The sequence below is a fragment of the Sciurus carolinensis genome, chromosome X (assembly GCF_902686445.1).
Source record: "Sciurus carolinensis chromosome X, mSciCar1.2, whole genome shotgun sequence".
Taxonomy (NCBI): Eukaryota; Metazoa; Chordata; class Mammalia; order Rodentia; family Sciuridae; genus Sciurus; species Sciurus carolinensis.
In genome coordinates, this window is record NC_062232.1 from 14,146,566 (window position 1) to 14,168,006 (window position 21,441).

Consider the following 21,441-nt stretch of genomic DNA (forward strand, 5'->3'; position numbering starts at 1 on the left):
CTAAGACAGGCGCAGTTCCCGAGGGATTGTCACTCCAGCCCTATACCTGTTCAGGCAAGCTGTGCCCCCGTCTCGCCACATAACCTCTATCACCCCCTTAAAATATGGCTATCGAAAAATGGTCAATAATTTTATATAAGAAAGGGGGAAATGTCAGGGACCAAGAAGTTCTCATTCTGAGAACATTCTGACCTTTACAATAAGCAGCAGCGCCCCTCCCCCCCCTCCTGGCTGATAATTCTGACAGTATGGCGCCTATGGCGCCCACGGCTTCTCTTCCGGGACTACACTTTCCCGCCGGCGCGAACTTCACCTTCCCGCCAGCGCGAATTTGCACCCTATCAGGAACCCAGCAGAAGAACACAACCAACCAGGCTGCACCTCGTCATACCCCTCATTCCCTCAGCATAAATACCCGTGAGAACAATAAAAATTTGCAGCTTGATCAGAATTCCTGTCTTGCTGTCTCTCCCTGCGTCTCTTGTCCCTTCATTCCTTCTCTCTTAGGTTTGCCGTCCTCGTTGATGTCCTGCGGGCCGGGACATAGTTATGCAGCACCTGACTATATATTTCCTACTGGTTCTACCTCTGGTTGAACACTGATACAGAATTTGATACTGATAGTGGTTCCAGAACAACAAAGTCTTAAGAATGAGTGCTCTGAATTTGTCCTAGGTTTTCTGGCATTAGTTCCCTAATTTGATTATATTTAAAGGCACCAGTAACCTTTCCAGTGATAAAGAGGAGTACTTTTAGTCCCTTGCACAGAGCAGCAAAAGTTACTTAAATTATCACCTTCAATCAAGCACTTATACAAGTCAAGACTCTGGAAGACCAAATATTTGCTACCTTAGAATATCTTTGTCAAACTAAGTAAGATGAATTGGTTGGTTACTTGCTAAAGAACTTGGAGAAGTACAGGACTTTAAGTTCTCAGCTTAAGGACTTCAAAAAGGACCTGAAAGAAACCCTTATCTCCTATAGCCACAGGGTTGAAATTTCTGAAAGCCAAACCCAAAGTCTAATCCTGGAGTTGGTTGAACACAAATTAAATTACCAACCTCACAAGGTCACTGCCATAATTTGACTGTTCCATCCAAAAATCTTGTTGAAATTTAATTTCCGTTGTAGCAGCGTTGAGGTGATTATGTCATGAGGGTTCTGCCATCATGAATGAATGAATACTGTTATCCTGATATATACTGATTAAAAGGACGTTTGGCCCTATTTTCCTCTCTGTTTCATATGTGCTTTCTTGTCCTTCCACCACATTTGGTGCAGCAGAAAGGCCCTTGCCAGATGATGGACTTCTCAGCCTCCAGAGCCATGAGGCAAGTATACTTCTATTGTTTATTAATTACTCAGGCTGTGGTTTTTCACTATAGCAACACAAAAAAAGGCCAAGACACTCTTTTTTGTTACAGTCAGGGATCATTCATTGGGAAGGAATGACATCCCCAAATTTAGATGAGATCCTATGGGCAGATTCTAACGTACATTTTATTTTCCAGGAGAAGCCACCCTTCTACCTCTGCCTAAGGAAATTGCTCTTCCCTTTTGCCTGAAGGACCTGTAATGGCCTCCCCTGAGGTAGCCACCTTGCAAGGCATTACTGATCCTTCTTGGGACCTACACCCACCACCTCTATTTGGGTATGCTAATCTGACTGTATTTGGAAACCCAGAAGTTCTTGAAGGAATGAAGAGCATCAAAGTGGCAAATGTGTGGGTAAAATATAAATGAATAATAACCTCTTATAAGAGGTAAAATATACAGTGACTAAATGATAACAATGGTTCATAAGTTGAAAAGAATAAATGGAGTCAAAGTTCTAAAATCTGTTAATTTTCCAGAAACAGTAAAAAGCAACAATTAATATTAGATTGTAATAAATCAAGAATACATGTTATAATGCTGGGTGTGGTGGTACACACCTGTAATTCCAGCCACTTAGGAGGCTGAGGCAGGAGGATCATAAGTTCAAGGTCATCCTTGGCAACTTAGTGAGACTCTGTCTCAAAAAGGATGGGTTGTAGCTCAGTGTAGAGTGCCCCTGGGTTCAATCCCCACTATTACCAAAAAAAAAAAAAAAAGTTATGATATCTAGAATAATTGATTTAAACAATAGTATATGATTTCCAATTTATGGAAGAAGAAATGGAATAATAATTTTAAGAAGTCAGTAGTAGTAATATAGTAGATTTAAGCATGAACACAACAATAATTATGATCGGCATAAATTGATTAATTGACCCAATGGGGAAAACAGGTTTCAGTTCTTTAGAAGCATTTCCAACTAAACAAACAGGTTCTGAAGGAAGGCTTAATCATCCTGACTGAATTCACCTTTGAGTAACCCACCTTTTGAGCTAACCCACAAGCTAGCTGGAGATGAATGAGTGAGTTCAACTGAGGTTACCTGAGCCTGATCCAGGCCAGAAGAACTGCTAAACTGAAACCTAGCCCAGATTGCTGGTGTATAAAGTTATGTCCAAAAAAGCGATTATTGTTTTAAGATATGAAAATTTAGGGGCAGCTTATAATGTATCAAGAACTAAATGATAAGGAAATTGATATCTACAAATGGGACTCTGTCCTAACAGAAAGCTAAAATATGTGTTGTAATGTTTAATTTGAATTGTCAACTTGATTGGATTAAGAGATGCCAATGATTAAGAGGCCTCTGGGTGTGTTGATGAGGGCGTGTCTAGGAATGATTGGAATGTGGGATACTGAACTGAAGTGGAGACCCTCCCTAAGTGTGGGCAGCACCACCCAATAGGATGGTGGCTTAGATGGAATAAAAGTTGGAAGAACAAGGAAGCAGACGCAGATGCAAGCTCGACTCTTCTTGAACGGGTTTTTGATTGCCGCTGTGATTGTCTGAAGATATTGGACTTTTGCTTCTTCATTCTTCCAAAGCGGACTCTGCCAGTGATTCTCCAGGTAGTTTCCAGAAGCCTTGGTCTCAGACTAGGGTAGCACTGTTGATCCCTCTTGTTCTGGGGCTTCCACCTCTTGGACTGCACAGCTACTGTTTCCTCCAGCTCTCCAGCCTGTAGACAGTCATTTGGACTATCCAGCTTCTGGTTGTGTAAGCCAATCTAATAAATTCACTTTTTATAATTATACTTCCTGTTGATTATGTTCCTCTAGAGAACCCTGACTAATACATGTGTCATTGGCTTTGGAACAAGGCATCAAAGCAGAGGTTGGCAAATTAGTTAGGAAACTGCTATAGTAGGCCGCAAAACAACAACAAAACAACCAAATTCCAAAACTGTGATCTTTGTTAGCATGGAAGATGGAAAAGACTCTTAAAAGAACTTTTGATTTGATAAGGATATCTCCATGCAAAATGTTGAAGGTAACAGCTAGTATATAATAGAGGACTAGAAAAGAGAGATAAGCTGAAGTAAAAACTATTCAGTTTGCAAGCAGAATTTAAGAGGAATATAAAGGGGCCAGAGCAGCAGACTGAGTTGGAAAATAAAAGTGTTTTTCATCTTTATTATCCTGCTAGCAAAAGATTTTCAAAGTAAATTAAAACCTGAAGGCAACTCTTTTTCTGGCTGAGAGAATAACAAGGACCAGATTTATTCTCCTGCCTGAAACAACTAAAACAACAAAAATAAAAACACAAGCTGTATGAAACTACAGTTTTCAAAATACTGGGTATCAGGCAATAAAGGACAATTATCCTGGAGATACAAGAAACAAATGAGATGAGTCCTACATTATCCCAGCTTACTGCCTTAGGTTAGTTTACAGGCTGTGTTGTGTAGCGAGGGAAAATTCAGGCAAGGCCCAGAAGAATCCCTAAATTGCGAGATCAGTGTGGTTAGAGTCTATAGGACATAGTATTGGAGAAAAGACAGTGGGAAGGAACTCTGGAGACTGGCTGAGGATTTCCTTTTAAGTATTCAGCAGGGGACTGAGCAGTGCATGTACATGAGGAAACTTCCTGAGACCAGGGAAACAACCATACAGGACTTCCTAAAATAAGGCCTTATCCCACTAATGAGTGTGGAAAATCTCGTAATGTAGGACATGGGGTAGAGTACTCCAAAGGGCTTTGCCTCAGTGGTGGAAAATAACTAACTTTAAGAGTAAACACTGCTCTGATTCTGCCTTACAAATATTAAAAGCAAGACCTGAAAAGGTACAGCAGTTTTCTTTTTTTTTTATTTTTTATTTTTTTATTTTTTTATTTTTTTTTTTGCGTTTACATAGGGTAATGATGTTTATTTTATTTCTCCCCTCGCCCCCACCCCTCCCACCCCTCTTTTCCCTCTACACAGTCCTTCTTTCCTTCATTCTTACCGCTCTCCTTAGCCTAACTCTAAACCTAACCCTAAACCTAATGCTAGCCCCTCCCACCCCCCATTATATGTCCTCATCCGCTTATCAGCGAGATCATTCGTCCTTTAGTTTTTTGAGATTGGCTTATCTCACTTAGCATGATATTCTCCAATTTCGACCATTTGCCTACAAATGCCATAATTTTATCATTCTTCATTGTGGAGTAATATTCCATTGTATAAATATGCCACAGTTTCTTTATCCATTCATCAACTGAAGGGCATCTAGGTTGGTTCCACAATCTGGCTATGGTGAATTGAGCAGCAATGAACATTGATGTGGCTGTATCTCTGTAGTATGCTGATTTTAAGTCCTTTGGGTATAGGCCAAGGAGTGGGATAGCTGGGTCAAATGGTGTTTCCATTCCAAGCTTTCTGAGGAATCTCCACACTGCTTTCCAGATTGGCTGCACTAATTTGCAACCCCACCAGCAATGTATGAGTGTTCCTTTTTCACCACATCCTCGCCAACACCTATTGTTGCTTGTATTCTTGATAATCGCCATTCTAATTGGGGTGAGATGAAATCTTAGGGTAGTTTTGATTTGCATTTCCCTTATTACTAGGGATGTTGAACATTTTTTCATATATCTGTTGATTACTTGTACATCTTCTTCTGTGAAGTGTCTGTTCATTTCCTTAGCCCATTTGTTGATTGGATTATTTGTATTCTTCGTGTAGAGTTTTTTGAGTTCTTTATAGATTCTGGAAATTAGCGCTCTATCTGAGGTATGGTTGGCAAAGATATTCTCCCACTCTGTAGGCTCTCTCTTCACATTTCTGATAGTTTCCTTTGCTGAGAGAAAGCTTTTAAGTTTGAATCTATCCCAGTTGTTGATTCTTGCTTTTATTTCTTGTGCTATGGGAGTCCTGTTAAGGAAGTCTGATCCTGAGCCAACAAGTTGAAGATTTGTACCTACTTTTTCTTCTATAAGATGCAGGGTCTCTGGTCTGATTCCGAGGTCCTTGATCCATTTTGAGTTGAGTTTTGTGTAGGGTGAGAGATAGGGGTTTAATTTCATTCTATTGCATATGGTTTTCCAATTTTCCCAGCACCATTTGTTGAAGAGGCTATCTTTTCTCCATTGCATATTGTTGGAACCTTTGTCTAGTATGAGAAAATTGTATTTATTTGGGTTTGTGTCCGTGTCCTCTATTCTGTACCATTGATCTACCTGTCTATTTTGGTACCAATACCATGCCGTTTTTGTTACTATTGCTTTGTAGTAGAGTTGAAGATCTGGTATTGCAATACCCCCTGCTTCGCTCTTGCTACTGAGGATTGCTTTAGCTATTCTAGGTTTTTTATTCTTCCAGATGAATTTCATAATTGCTTGCTCTATTTCTGCAAGGTACATCATTGGGATTTTAATTGGAATTGCATTGAATCTGTATAGCACTTTAGGTAGTATAGCCATTTTGACGATATTAATTCTGCCTATCCCGGAACATGGGAGATCTTTCCATCTTCTAAGGTTTTCTTGAATTTCTTTCTTTAGTGTTCTGTAGTTCTCATTGTAGAGGTCTTTCACCTCTTTTGTGAGATTGATTCCCAAGTATTTTATTTTTTTCGATGCTATTGTGAATGGGGTAGTTTTCCTAATTTCTCTTTCTGAAGATTCAACACTTATGTATAAAAATGCATTGGATTTATGAGCATTGATCTTGTAACCTGCTACTTTACTGAATTCACTTATGAGTTCTAAAAGTTTTCTGGTGGAATTTCCAGGTTCCTCTAAATATATAATCATGTCATCAGCGAACAGGGATAGTTTGAGTTCTTCTTTTCCTATTCGTATCCCTTTAATTTCTTTGGTTTGTCTGATTGCTCTGGCTAGAGTCTCAAGGATGATGTTGAATAGAAGCGGTGAAAGAGGGCATCCCTGCCTTGTTCCAGTTTTTAGGGGGAACGCTTTCAGTTTTTCACCATTTAGAATGATATTAGCCATGGGCTTAGCGTAGATTGCCTTTATAATGTTTAGGAATGTTCCCACTACCCCAATTTTTTCTAGTGTTTTGAGCATGAAGGGATGTTGTATTTTATCGAATGCTTTTTCTGCATCTATTGAAATAATCATGTGATTCTTAACTTTAAGTCTATTGATATGGTGAATGACATTTATTTCCGAATGTTGAACCAACCTTGCATCCCTGGGATAAAACCCACTTGATCGTGGTGCACTATCTTTTTAATATATATTTGTATGTGATTTGCTAAAATTTTGTTGAGAATTTTTGCATCAATGTTCATTAAGGATATTGGTCTGAAATTTTCTTTCCTCGATGTGTCTCTGTCTGGTTTAGGTATCAGGGTGATATTGGCTTCATAGAACGAGTTTGGTAGGGTTCCCTCCTCTTCTATTTCATGGAATAGTTTGAGGAGTATTGGAATGAGCTCTTCTTTAAAGGTTTTGTAGAACTCGGCTGAGAACTCATCTGGTCCTGGACTTTTCTTTGTTGGTAGGCTTTTGATGACCTCTTCTATTTCATTGCTTGAAATTGGTTTATTTAAGTTGTGTATGTCCTCCTCGTTCAGTTTAGGTAGTTCATATGTCTCTAGAAATTTGTTGATGTCTTCGAGGTTTTCTGTTTTGTTGGAGTATAGATTTTTGAAATAGCTTCTAATTATGTTTTGTATTTCACTCGTGTCTGTTGTGATGTTTCCTTGTTCATTCCGAATTTTAGTAATTTGAGTTTTCTCCCTCTTTCTCAATTACAGAAATCAAATAGACCACAACACAATAATACTAGGCGATTTTAACACACCTCTCTCACCACTGGATAGATCGTCCAAACAAAAATTGAATAAAGAAACTATAGATCTCAACAACACAATCAGCAATTTAGACTTAACGGACATATATAGAATATACCATCCAACAAAGAACGAATACACTTTCTTCTCAGCAGCACATGGATCCTTCTCTAAAATAGACCATATTTTATGCCACAAAGCTACTGTTAGCAAATACAAGAAGATAGAGATACTACCTTGTACTCTATCAGATCATAATGGATTGAAATTAGAAATAAATGACAGAATAAAAAACAGAAACTTCTCCAATACCTGGAGACTAAATAATACACTATTATATGATGAGTGGATAACAGAAGACATCAGGAGGGAAATAAAAAATTCTTAGAAGTAAACGAGAACAAAGACACATCATATCAAAATCTCTGGGACACTATGAAAGCAGTACTTAGAGGAAGATTTATTTCATGGGGTGCATTCAAAAAAAGAAGTAGAAATCAACAAATAAACGACTTAACACTACAGCTCAAAGCACTAGAAAAAGAAGAGCAGACCAATACCAAAAGTAGTAGAAGACAGGAAATAGTTAAAATCAGAGCCGAAATCAACGAAATTGAAACAAAAGAAACAATCGGAAAAATTAACAAAATAAATAGTTGGTTCTTTGAAAAAATAAATAAAATTGATAAAGCAGTTTTCAATTAACTGCATCTCAGAATGAAACCCAAGAATATTTATAGAAATACAAAGATACCTAACACCCAAAAAAGTGAAATTCATAGTGTTTGGCATCCAACCAAAAATTGACAGGCAGGCAAAGGAGCAGGAAAATATCATAATGAACAGAGAAATCAAACAATTGAAACTGATCCCAAACACAGATGTTAAAACTGGCAAACAAGGTTATTGAAACACTTATTGCAACAGAATTCCATACGTTCAAAGTTAAAGAGACATGGACAATAGAAAAAGATCCAAATAAAATTCTAGATATGAAAACTGCAATATTTGAGATGAAAAATATTTGAATAGGATTAATGGCAGGTTAGGCATTATAGAAGAAAAGATCACTGAACTAGAGGACATAGAAACTATTCAAAATGAAACACGGGGAATTTTTGTTTGAAAATGAACAGAGTATCAGTGAGCTATGAAAGGACCTCAAGAGTTCTAATATATATGTGTGTAATTGGAGTGTTCAATGGAAGGTGACATGAGAAATATTTGAAGAAATAATGGGCAAACATTTCCCAGGTTTAATAAAAACTATAATCTTACAGGTTGAAAAATCTCAATGAAACCCAAGCATAAGAAACTTAAAGAAAATTACACTGACACATCATAAATTTATCACAAATTCTACCCAACAATATATTCTAAAAAAATACATTATGACCAAGGGAGATTTGTCCAAGGAATTGCCAAAGTTTGGTTTAATATATGAAAATCGTTCCATGTAATTAACCTGATTGACAAACAAAAAAGAAAAATTATGATTACCTCTGTAGATTATTTCTGATAAAACTTCTCAACAAACTAGAAATAGAAGGAAAATTCCTTAACCTAATAAAGAGCATTTATGACACACCTACAGCTCTGGCCAATACAATCAAGCAAGGGAAAGAAAAAAAGGCATCCAGATTGGAAAGGAAGAAGAAAAACTGTATTTACAGATGATATGCTCATGTGTGCAGAACACTTGATAGAATCTACAAAAGAACTATTGGAACTGAGTTTAGCAAGTTTGCAAGATACAAGATCAATATGTAAAAGTTAATTTTACTTTGCTATACTAGCAACAATCAATTTGAAATTTAAAAAGCAATACTACTTAAAATGGCTTCAAAAAATAAAATATTCTGTGATGAATGTGACAAAAGATTTGCAAGTCATACGCTCTAAAAGCTACAAAATATTGCTGAGGGAAATTTTAAAAGATCTAATTAAGCCTTGAGCTATGCTGTGTCCTTGGGTTAGAAGACTGAATAATGTTAAGATGTCAGTTATCACTAATTATTCCCAATTTCTTGGTCAATATTATCAACATAATTCCAATCAAAATCCCAGCCAGCTTTTTTAAACAAAAATGAACAAGCTAATTCTAAATTCATATGGAAATGCGGAGGACCTGGAATAGCCAATACGGTGTTGAAAAAGCAGAACAAACTTGGAGAACTAACACTATCTGATTTCAAGATGTATAGCTCTAGTAATTAAAGAAAGACAATGTGGTATTGGTATAAAGATAAATGGATCAATAGAGTTTAGAAATAGCTCCATACATGCATAGGTAACAAACTTTTTGTGTTCTTTTTACATAAAATTATTATTTTAGGATAGACTTAACTTTACAGAAAAGTTGTGAAGATAGTACAGAGTTCTATTTATCTCACCCTCAGCTTTCCCTATTAGTAACATCTTACATTGGTATGATACATGTGTTAAAATTAATGAACAAATAATGATATATTATTAACTGTAGTCCATACGTTATTCAGATTTCCTTAGTTTTTTCATTTAATGTTCTTGTTCCATTCCAGGATCCCAACTAAGGTACTGTATTACATTTAGTCCATCTTTTTCTTTAGGTTTCTCTTGATTTCCTTGTTTTTGATGACTTTGGCACTTTTAATGAGAACTGATCAGGTGTTTTGTACTGTCTTTCATTTGGAATTTGTCTTCTCTTTTTCTCACTATTAGCTGTGGTTTTGGGTTTTGGGAAGGAAGATCACAGAGATAAAACGTCATTCTCATCAGATCATATCAAGGGTACCTACTATCAACATGACTTACCATTGTTGGTGTTACCAGTTATTCTAGGGATAGCACTTATACATCTGTTTGGTGACTTGTGTCACGTTCCAGGACCCAGAGAGACAGAGGTCTTTTGACCCAAACAGAAAGGAACTCGTGCATAGAACCAGACACACCTACTATGTGTACGTACTATGTGTTGGGCACTGTCCTGAGCAGTTTACATGAATTATCTCATTTTGTCCTCATGTATCCCACAAGACAGATGTCATTTTCCTCTTTGTTCTACAGATGAAGGAACTGAAGATCAGAGGTTAAGTACCTTGCAAAAATTGGACCACTGGAGCATAATGTTTTTGTGTCCCACCATCTTACTCAATTGCATCTGAAAGGAGGCAGTTCCATCATTGAGTGTGTTAATGGGCAACAACTGGAAGACCTTGCTTATAGTCCCATCAGAAGAACTTTATCAGTCAAAGTCTTTCTGATGTCAGGTGTTAGTCTTATCCCCAAATGGTCAGCAGTGGTGTTAGTGGGGCAATAATAGGGAGCATCAGTGCTTAGTTCACTGAAGGAGTCTCTCAAAAGCAATATGAGGCCCTTTTATGTTAGAACTGGAGCAAAAAGTTCTCAAGGACAAAATCTATTTGTTAGAAGTAGGATGTACAGTCAGAATGACTTGGGGTCAAAGCCAGCTTGACCCAGAGTCAGCTCAGCTCTTCAAGCTGCCCCTGCCTGAAGGGGATACCATGTTGCTTGGCAGGAAGGTACCAAAGATCTGAGAATTAGAAACAGAGGCCTGGGAACCAGAAGCCAGGCATGTTGTCTCAGTTAATGCTTCAAACATGCTTATGCTGATTAAGTTCTTGTTACAACTTTCTTTTTCTATCCAAATAGCTTTATTGAGGCATAGTTTGGATCATATGATTCACACTTTCAAGTGTACAATTCAATGATATTTTAGTCAATTTACCAAGTTATGTCACCATCACATAAATCCGTTTTAGGATATTTTCATCAGATCAGTGTGATCCTTCATGCACATTTGTAGTTAGTCCCCAAACCTCTTTCACCTCTACCCACTCCATCAATTCCCTAAGCAACCATGAACATATTTTCTGTCTATAGATTTGCCTTTTCTAGATATTTCACACAAATGGGAATTATACAATATGGGGCCTCTTGTGTCTGGCTTCTTTCACTAAACAATGTCTTTGAGGTTCATTAGCATGTATTCATAGTTTGTTCCCTTTTGCTGACCACTATACATTGTATGGCTATACCACATCCATTGTTTATTGACTCACTGATTCATAAGCATTTAGTTTGTTACCAGTTTTTGACACTATGAATAATCCTGCTAAGAATATTTATGTGCACATTTGCTTATAAATGTGTTTTCATTTCTCCGTCCTACCCGCGTTAGCTTTGATTTTTCTTTTCTTCTTTTTTTTGGCACCAGGCATATTGAACCTGGGCGCTTAACCACTGAGCTACATCCCCAGTCCTTTTTATGTTTTTTATTTTGACAAGGGTCTGGCTAAGTTGCTTGGGGCCTCATTAAGTTGCTGAGGCTGGCTTTGAACTTGTTATCCTCCGTCTCATCCTCCTGAGCCGCTGGGATTACAGGCTTGCACCAGGCTAATTTTTTTTTTAATTGGGTTTTTTTCTATTCTTTTTAATTTTAAGATTATCCTTCCTTTCTTCAGTTTTTTTGCTGGCTTCCTGATGTTCTCCAGATAAAACTCAAACTTCTTAGTGTGGTCAGAAAAGGTGCCTTCCTACCTGTTCAAACTTATCTCTTGCCATTATCTTTATTTTTTATTGTAAACAAATGGGATACATGTTGTTTCTCTGTTTGAACATGGAGTCAAGGCATACCATTTGTGTAATCATAAATTTACATAGGGTAATGTTGTTTGATTCATTCTGTTATTTTTTCCCTTCCACCCCACCCCTCCCACCCCTCTTTTCCCACTATACAGTCCTTCCTTCCTACATTCTTACCACCCTCCTTAACCATAATCCTAAACCTAACCCTAACCCTAACGCTAAACCCTCCCACCCCCAATCATATGTCCTCATCCGCTTATCAGCGAGATCATTCATCCTTTAGTTTTTGAGATTGGCTTATCTCACTTAGCATGATATTCTCCAATTTCATCCATTTGCCTGCAAATGCCATAATTTTATCATTCTTCATTGCGGAGTAATATTCCATTGTATATATATGCCACAGTTTCTTTATCCATTCATCAACTGAAGGACATCTAGGCTGGTTCCACAATCTGTCTATGGTGAATTGAGCAGCTATGAACATTGATGTGGCTGTATCTCTGTAGTATGCTGATTTTAAGTCCTTTGGGTATAGGCCAAGGAGTGGGATAGCTGGGTCAAATCTTGGTTCCATTCCAAGCTTTCTAAGGAATCTCCACACTGCTTTCCAGAGTGGCTGCACTAATTTTCAACCCCACCAGCAATGTATGCGTGTACCTTTTTCCCCACATCCTCGCCAACACCTATTGTTGCTTGTGTTCTTGATAATCACCATTCTAATTGGGGTAAGATGGAATCTTAGGGTAGTTTTGATTTCCATTTCTCTTATTACTAGAGATGTTGAACATTTTTTCATATATCTGTAGATTGCTTATAGATCTTCTTCTGTGAAGTGTCTGTTCATTTCCTTAGCCCATTTGTTGATTGGATTATTTGTATTTTTGGTGTAGAGTTTTTGAGTTCTTTATAGATTCTGGAAATTAGCGCTCTATCTGAAGTATGAGTGGCAAAGATATTCTCCCACTCTGTAGGCTCTCTCTTCACATTACTGATAGTTTCCTTTGCTGAGAGAAAGCTTTTAAGTTTGAATGTATCCCAGTTGTTGATTCTTGCTTTTATTTCTTGCGCTATGGGAGTCCTGTTAAGGAAGTCTGATCCTAAGCCAACAAGTTGAAGATTTGGACCTACTTTTTCTTCTATAAGATGCAGGGTCTCTGGTCTGATTCCGAGGTCCTTGATCCATTTTGAGTTGAGTTTTGTTGCCATTATCCTTTGAAGAGATACATCACTTACAGAATGATGAGACGTGAAAGGAAGAAATCTAGAAGAAATATTTCTCAGGTAATGCTCTAGTGTTACTTATTGCCAATCACTCAGATTAGATAATCTGAACTAATAATAAAATGTTCTTGGGGCTGGGGTTATGGCTCATTGGTAGAGCACTTTCCTAGCATGTGTGAGGCACTGGGTTCGATTCTCAGCACTGCATATAAATACATAAAAAGAAAGGTCCATCAACAACTAAAAACATTTTTTTAAAAAAATGTTCTTGATTTGATATAATAACCATATGACCATTTTGAACAATGCCTAGTGCATAGTAGGAACCTAATATTTATTAAATGCTTAAATGAAATTAATTCTTGTGAACAGCAGCAGGCATCGATGAGAGTATATATAAAGTCTGACACATGTTTTTTGTACATGATGATGGTCACAGCCTAGAACAGAATTAGTGAGAATTAAGAAGTGGACTTGAGTGGTTTATAGCTTCCAGGTCCTTTTCCAAAGCATGGAAAATAGAATTGTGGTATATCATTGCTATCATATTATGTGCAGAAAAAACGGGAGAGGTGTGGACTTCTCAGTTCTGCTGCCATTTTAAAGATCAAATTCCATGCTTAAAGAAACAGCTGCAAAAAACCCCCCCAAAAAACCAAAAAACAAAAAATAGTCTTCAACCTGTGTGTACAGAACTCCTGCCCCATCGTCTTATATGAAAACCCACAGATAATAGCAGGATAGTGGTTTTAAGAATGTCTAAAGCCTTTGGCAGTACCTAATGTGTCTTTTCTATTACTTCTTGAATATCATTTGGTTTTTTTATTCTCAACATTGTTTCTGGAACTCTCATTTTCTCCTTAGGGCTCCTAATTTCCAGAATAAGTTAGGAATGCCTAAGAAATTTAACCAAAAAATGCATTTTTACTTTAATAATAATTGTTGTTAAATGTAAAACTTTTGCCTGACACTTCAGTTATTCTTAACCACACTAAAATTTTGTGAAGTGTACATGTGTGCACATGTATATCTCACTTTTTTAAAACTAATTTTTATTGTAGTTTCTTTTCTTTTTTTTTTTTTGGGTACTGGGGATCGAACCCAGGGCCTTGTGCTTGGAAGGCAAGCACTCTACCGACTGAGCTATCTCCCCAGCCCTTAATTTTTATTGTAAACAAATGGAATACATCTTGTTTCTCTGTACATGAAGTAGAGGCATACCATTTGTGTAATCATACATTTATCTAGGGTAATAGTTTTTGATTCATTCTGTTATTTTTTCTCCCCCCCACCCCTTCTACCCCTCTTATCCCTCTATAGAGTCCGTCCTTCTTCCATTCTTGCCCCTTTCCCACCCCCTATATGTATCATCATCTGCTTATCAGGGAGATCATTTGTCCTTTGGTTTTTTTAGATTGGCTTATCTCACTTAGCATGATATTCTCCAACTGCATCCATTTTCCTGCAAATGCCATAATTTTATTATTCTTTATGGCTAATATTCCATGGTGTATATATATATATATATATATATATATATATATATATATATCACAGTTTCTTTATCCATTCATCAGTTGAAGGACATCTATGTTGGTTCCACAGTCTGGCTATTGTGAATTGAGCAGCTATGAACATTGTTGTGGCTGTATCTCTGTAGTATGCTGATTTTAAGTCCTTTGGGTATAGGCCGAGGAGTGGGATAGCTGGGTCAAATGGTGGTTCCATTCCAAGTTTTCTAAGGAATCTCCACACTGCTTTCCAGAGTGGCTGTACTGATTCACAACCCCACTAGAAATGTATGAGTGTACCTTTTTCCCCACATCCTTGCCAACACCTATTGTTGCTTGTATTCTTGATAATCGCCATTCTAATTGGGGTGAGATGGAATCTTAGTGTAGTTTTGATTTGCATTTCTCTTATTACTAGAGATGTTGAACATTTTTTCATATGTTTGTTGATTGCTTGTAGATCTTCTGTGAAGTGTCTATTCATTTCCTTAGCCCATTTGTTGATTGGGATATTTGTATTCTTCGTGTAGAGTTTTCTGAGTTCTTTATATATTCTGGAAATTAGTGCTCTATCTGAAGTATGAGTGGTAAAGATTTTCTCCCACTCTGTAGGCTCTCTCTTCACATTGCTGATAGTTTCCTTTGCTGAGAGAAAGCTTTTTAGTTTGAATTTATCCCAGTTATTGATTCTTGCTTTTATTTCTTGTGCAATGGGAGTCCTGTTAAGGAAGTCTGATCCTAAGCCAACAAGTTGAAGATTTGTACCTACTTTTTCTTCTATAAGATGCAGAGTCTCTGGTCTGATTCTGAGGTCCTTGATCCATTGTGAGTTGATTTTTGTGCAGGGTGAGAGATATGGGTTTAGTTTCATTCTGTTGCATATGAATTTCCAGTTTTCCCAGCACTATTTGTTGAAGAGGCTATCTTTTCTCCATTGCATATTTTTGGCACCTTTGTCTAGTATGAGAAAATTGTATTTATTTGGGTTTGTGTCCGTGTCCTCTATTCTGTACCATTGATCTACCTGTCTATTTTGGTACCAATACCATGCTGTTTTTGTTACTATTGCTTTGTAGTATAGTTGAAGGTCTGGTATTGCGATACCTCCTGGTTCACTCTTCCTGCTAAAGATTGCTTTAGCTATTCTGGGTTTCTTATTCTTCCAGATGAATTTCATTATTGCTTGTTCTATTTCTGTAAGGTAAATCATTGGGATTTTAATTGGAATTGCATTGAATCTGTATAGCACTTTTGGTAGTATGACCATTTTGACAATATTAGTTCTGCCTATCAAAGAACATGGGATATCTTTCCATCTTCTAAGGTTTTCTTTAATTTCTTTTAGTGTTTTGTAGTTCTCATTTTAGAGGTCTTTCACCTCTTTTGTTAGATCGATTCCCAAGGATTTTTTTTTGAAGCTATTGTGAATGGGGTAGTTTTCCTAACTTCTCTTTCTGAAGATTCATCACTTATGTATAAAAATGCATTGGATTTATGAGCATTAATCTTATATCCTGCTACTTTACTAAATTCACTTATGAGTTCTAAAAGTTTTCTGGTGGAATTTCCTGGTTCCTCTAAATATACAATCATATCATCAGCAAATAGGGATAGTTTGAGTTCTTCTTTTCCTATTTGTATCCCTTTAATTTCCTTGGTCTGTCTAATTGCTCTGGCTAGAGTTTCAAGGACGATATTGAATAGAAGTGGTGAAAGAGGGCATCCCTGCCTTGTTCCAGTTTTTAGGGGGAATGCTTTCAGTTTGTCACCATTTAGAATGATATTGGCCATGGGCTTAGCATAGATGGCCTTTACAATGTTAAGGAATGTTCCCACTATCCCTATTTTTTCTAGTGTTTTGAGCATGAAGGGATGCTGTATTTTATCAAATGCTTTTTCTGCATCTATTGAAATAATCATGTGATTCTTGACTTTAAGTCTGTTGATATAGTGAATTACATTTATTGATTTCCTGATGTTGAACCAATCTTGCATCCCTGGGATAAAACCCACTTGATCATGGTGCACTATCTTTTTAATATGTTTTTATATGCGATTTGCTAAAATTTTGTTTAGAATTTTTGCGTCGATGTTCATTAAGGATATTGGTCTGAAATTATTTTTCCTCGATGTGTCTCTGTCTGGTTTAGGTATCAGGGTGATATTGGCTTCATAGAATGAGTTTGGGAGGGTTCCCTCCTCTTCTATTTCATGAAATACTTTGAGGAATATTGGAATGAGCTCTTCTTTAAAGGTTTTGTAGAACTCGGCTGAGAACTCATCTGGTCCTGGACTTTTCTTTGTTGGTAGACTTTTGATGACTTCTTCTATTTCATTACTTGAAATTGATCTATTTAAATTGTGTATGTCCTCCTCGTTCAGTTTAGGTAATTCATATGTCTCTAGAAACCTGTTGATGTCTTCAAGATTTTCTAATTTGTTGGAGTATAGATTTTCAAAATAGCTTCTAATTATGTTTTGTATTTCACTCGTGTCTGTTGTGATACTTCCTTGTTCATTCCGAATTTTAGTAATTTGAGTTTTCTCTCTCCTTCTCTTTGTTAGTGTGGCTAAGGGTTTATCAATTTTGTTTATTTTTTCAAAGTACCAACTATTTATTTTGTCAATTTTTTGTATTGTTTCTTTTGTTTCAATTTCGTTGATTTCAGCTCTGATTTTAACTATTTCCTGTCTTCTACTACTTTTGGTGTTGGTCTGTTCTTCTTTTTCTAGGGCTTTGAGCTGTAGTGTTAGGTTGTTTATTTGTTGATTTTTTTCTTCTTTTATTGAATGCGCTCCATGAAATAAATTTTCCTCTAAGAACTGCTTTCATAGTGTCCCAGAGATTTTGATATGTTGTTTCTTTGTTCTCGTTTACCTCTAAGAATTTTTTAATTTCCTTCTGATATCTTCTATTATCCATTCATCATACAATAGCATATTATTTAATCTCCAGGTGTTGGAGTAGTTTCTGTTTTTCACTCTTTCATTTATTTCTAACTTCAATCCATTATGATCCGATAGAACACAAGGTATTATCTCTATCTTCTTCTATTTGCTAACATTAGCTTTGTGGCATAATATATGGTCTATTTTAGAGAAGGATTCATGTGCTGCTGTTACCGCCGTTTACCGGTGTCGAGTTCTGCTCCTTCTAATGTTGAAGATTGAACACTAGAGAAGCACGCCAAGGCAAGCATATTAAGCAGGTTTTATTTAAAGGTAATAATACAGACTTCTCCCGGCAGGAAGAGGGGGGCCATGGCTGATGTTGTAAAGGCCCAAGAAGTGAGTGCACCCTACATCTTTTATAGATTAAAGTCTCTTTGGTTCTCCAGTTCTCTCCCCCCTTATCTCTCCTTCTTGCCTACTGGCTAGGCCTGATTTTGCATTAAGTGAGAAACCATGGGCAGGGGGAGGACCAGGGTGATTCAGGCAGATAAGGGCCCAGGGGGCACCAATGATCAGCTCCTTGCTTGCAGTCCATGATAAAGGCAGGTAAATTTGGTAATCAATGGGCTCTGGAGATTCTTGACATTCCATTCTTCCAGGGGCAGTCTCCAACTTCCAGAGGCAGATGGCTTTATGGCCTCCATTTCCTCAATTTGACCCGATCCCCTATTTCTACACTAACTACCTGTTCTTTTTTTTTTTTATTGTAAACAAATGGGATCATGATGTTTCTCTGTTTGTACGTGGCGTAAGGCATAACATTTGTGTAATCATAAATTTACATAGGGTAATGTTGTTTGATTCATTCTGTTATTTTTTCCCCTTCCCCCGACCCCTCCCACCCCTCTTTTCCCTCTATACAGTCCTTCCTTCCTCTCCCTAACCCTAACTCTAACCCTAACACTAACCCTCCCACCCCCCATTATGTGTCATCATCCACTTATTAACAATATCATTTGTCCTTTAGTTTTTTGAGATTGGTTTATCTCACTTAGCATGATATTCTCCAATTTCATCCATTTGCCTGCAAATGCCATAAATTTATCATTCTTTATGGCTGAGTAATATTCCATTGTATATATGCCACAGTTTCTTTATCCATTCATCAACTGAAGGACATCTAGGCTGGTTCCACAATCTGGCTATTGTGAACTGAGCAGCTATGAACATTGATGTGGCTGTATCTCTGTAGTATGCTGATTGTAAGTCCTTTGGGTATAGGCCAAGGAGTGGGATAGCTGGGTCAAATGGTGGTTCCATTCCAAGTTTTCTAAGGAGTCTCCACACTGCTTTCCAGAGTGGCTGCACTAATTTGCAGCCCCACCAGCAATGTATGAGTGTACCTTTCTCCTCACATCCTCGCCAACACCTGTTGTTGCTTGTATTCTAGATAATCGCCATTCTAAATGGAGTGAGATGGAATCTTAGGGTGGTTTTGATTTGCATTTCTCTTATTACTAGAGATGTTGAACATTTTTCCATATGTTTGTTGATTGCTTATAGATCTTCTTCTGTGAAGTGTCTATTCATTTCCTTAGCCCATTTGTTGACTGGATTATTTGTATTCTTGGTGTAGAGTTTTTTGAGTTCTTTATAGATTCTGGCGATTAGTGCTCTATCTGAAGTATGAGTGGAAAAGATTTTCTCCCACTCTGTAGGCTCTTTCTTCGCATTGCTGATAGTTTCCTTTGCTGAGAGAAAGCTTTTTAGTTTGAATCTATCCCAGTTATTGATTCTTGTCTTTATTTTTTGTGCTATGGGAGTCCCATTGAGGAAGTCTGGTCCTAAGCCAACAAGTTGAAGATTTGTACCTACTTTTTCTTCTATAAGATGTAGAGTCTCTGGTCTGATTCCGAGGTCCTTGATCCATTGTGAGTTGATTTTTGTGCAGGGTGAGAGATATGGGTTTAGTTTCATTCTGTTGCATATGGATTTCCAGTTTTCCCAGCACTATTTGTTGAAGAGGCTATCTTTTCTCCGTTGCATATTTTTGGCCCCTTTGTCTAGTATGAGAAAATTGTATTTATTTGAGTTTGTGTCCATGTCCTCTATTCTGTACCATTGATCCACCTTTCTATTTTGGTACCAATACCATACCGTTTTTGTTACTATTGCTTTGTAGTAGAGTTGAAGATCTGGTATTGCAATACCCCCTGCTTCACTCTTTCTGCCAAGGATTGCTTTAGCTATTCTGGGTTTTTTATTCTTCCAGATGAATTTCATAATTGCTTGCTCTATTTCTGTAAGGTACATCATTGGGATTTTAATTGGAATAGCATTAAATCTGTATAGCACTTTTGGTAGTATGGCCATTTTGACAATATTAATTCTTCCTATCCAAGAACATGGGAGATCTTTCCATCTTCTGAGGTTTTCTTTAATTTCTTTCTTTAATGTTCTGTAGTTCTCATTGTAGAGGTCTTTCACCTCTTTTGTGAGATTGATTCCCAAGTATTTTATTTTTTTTGAAGCTATTGTGAATGGGGTAGTTTTCCTAATTTCTCTTTCTGAAGATTCATTGCTTATGTATAGAAATGCCTTAGATTTATGTGCATTGATCTTATATCCCACTACTTTACTGAATTCACTTATGAGTTCTAAACGTTTTTCTGATGGAATTTCCTGGTTCCTCTAAGTATATAATCATATCATCAGCAAATAGGGATAGTTTGAGTTCTTCTTTTCCTATTCGTATCCTTTTAATTTCCTTGGTCTTTCTCATTGCTCTGGCTAGAGTTTCAAGGACGATATTGAATAGAAGTGGTGAAAGAGGGCATCCCTGCCTTGTTCCAGTTTTTAGGGGGAATGCTTTCAGTTTGTCACCATTTAGAATGATATTGGCCATGGGCTTAGCATAGATGGCCTTTACAATGTTAAGGAATGTTCCCACTATCCCTATTTTTTCTAGTGTTTTGAGCATGAAGGGATGCTGTATTTTATCAAATGCTTTTTCTGCATCTATTGAAATAATCATGTGATTCTTGACTTTAAGTCTGTTGATATAGTGAATTACATTTATTGATTTCCTGATGTTGAACCAATCTTGCATCCCTGGGATAAAACCCACTTGATCATGGTGCACTATCTTTTTAATATGTTTTTATATGCGATTTGCTAAAATTTTGTTTAGAATTTTTGCGTCGATGTTCATTAAGGATATTGGTCTGAAATTATTTTTCCTCGATGTGTCTCTGTCTGGTTTAGGTATCAGGGTGATATTGGCTTCATAGAATGAGTTTGGGAGGGTTCCCTCCTCTTCTATTTTATGGAATACTTTGAGAAGTATTGGAATGAGCTCTTCTTTAAAGGTTTTGTAGAACTCGGCTGAGAACCCATCTGGTCCTGGACTTTTCTTTGTTGGTAGGCTTTTGATGACTTCTTCTATTTCATTACTTGAAATTGGTCTATTTAAATTGTGTATGTCCTCCTCGCTCAGTTTAGGCAATTCATATGTCTCTAGAATCCTGTTGATGTCTTCGAAATTTTCTATTTTGTTGGAGTATAGATTTTCAAAATAGCTTCTAATTATGTTTTGTATTTCAATCGTGTCTATTGTAATATTTCCTTGTTCATTCCGAATTTTAGTAATTTGGGTTTTCTTTCGTCTTCTCTTTCTTAGTGTGGCTAAAGGTTTATCAATTTTGTTTATTTTTTCGAAGAACCAACTATTTATTTTGTCAATTTTTTGTATTGTTTCTTTTGTTTCAATTTCGTTGATTTCAGCTCTGAGTTTAACTATTTCCTGTCTTCTACTACTTTTGGTGTTGGTCTGTTCTTCTTTTTCTAGGGCTTTGAGCTGTAGTGTTAGGTTGTTTATTTGTTGATTTTTTTCTTCTTTTATTGAATGCGCTCCATGAAATAAATTTTCCTCTAAGTACTGCTTTCATAGTGTCCCAGAGATTTTGATATGATGTGTCTTTGTTCTCGTTTACCTCTAAAAATTTTTTAATTTCCTTCCTAATATCTTCTGTTATCCATTCATCATATAATAGCATATTGTTCAATCTCCAGGTGTTGGAGTAGTTTCTGTTTTTCACTCTTTCATTTATTT

General features: G+C 36.9%; 1 non-coding gene across 1 annotated transcript; it reads right to left on the reverse strand.

Moving 5' to 3' along the window:
• Nucleotides 1–14,009: 14,009 nt before the first annotated feature.
• Nucleotides 14,010–14,080, reverse strand: Trnag-ucc (transfer RNA glycine (anticodon UCC)). Its single transcript has one exon. It is a non-coding gene; the product is annotated as a tRNA-Gly (tRNA).
• Between the last annotated feature and the right edge of the window lie 7,361 nt (nt 14,081–21,441).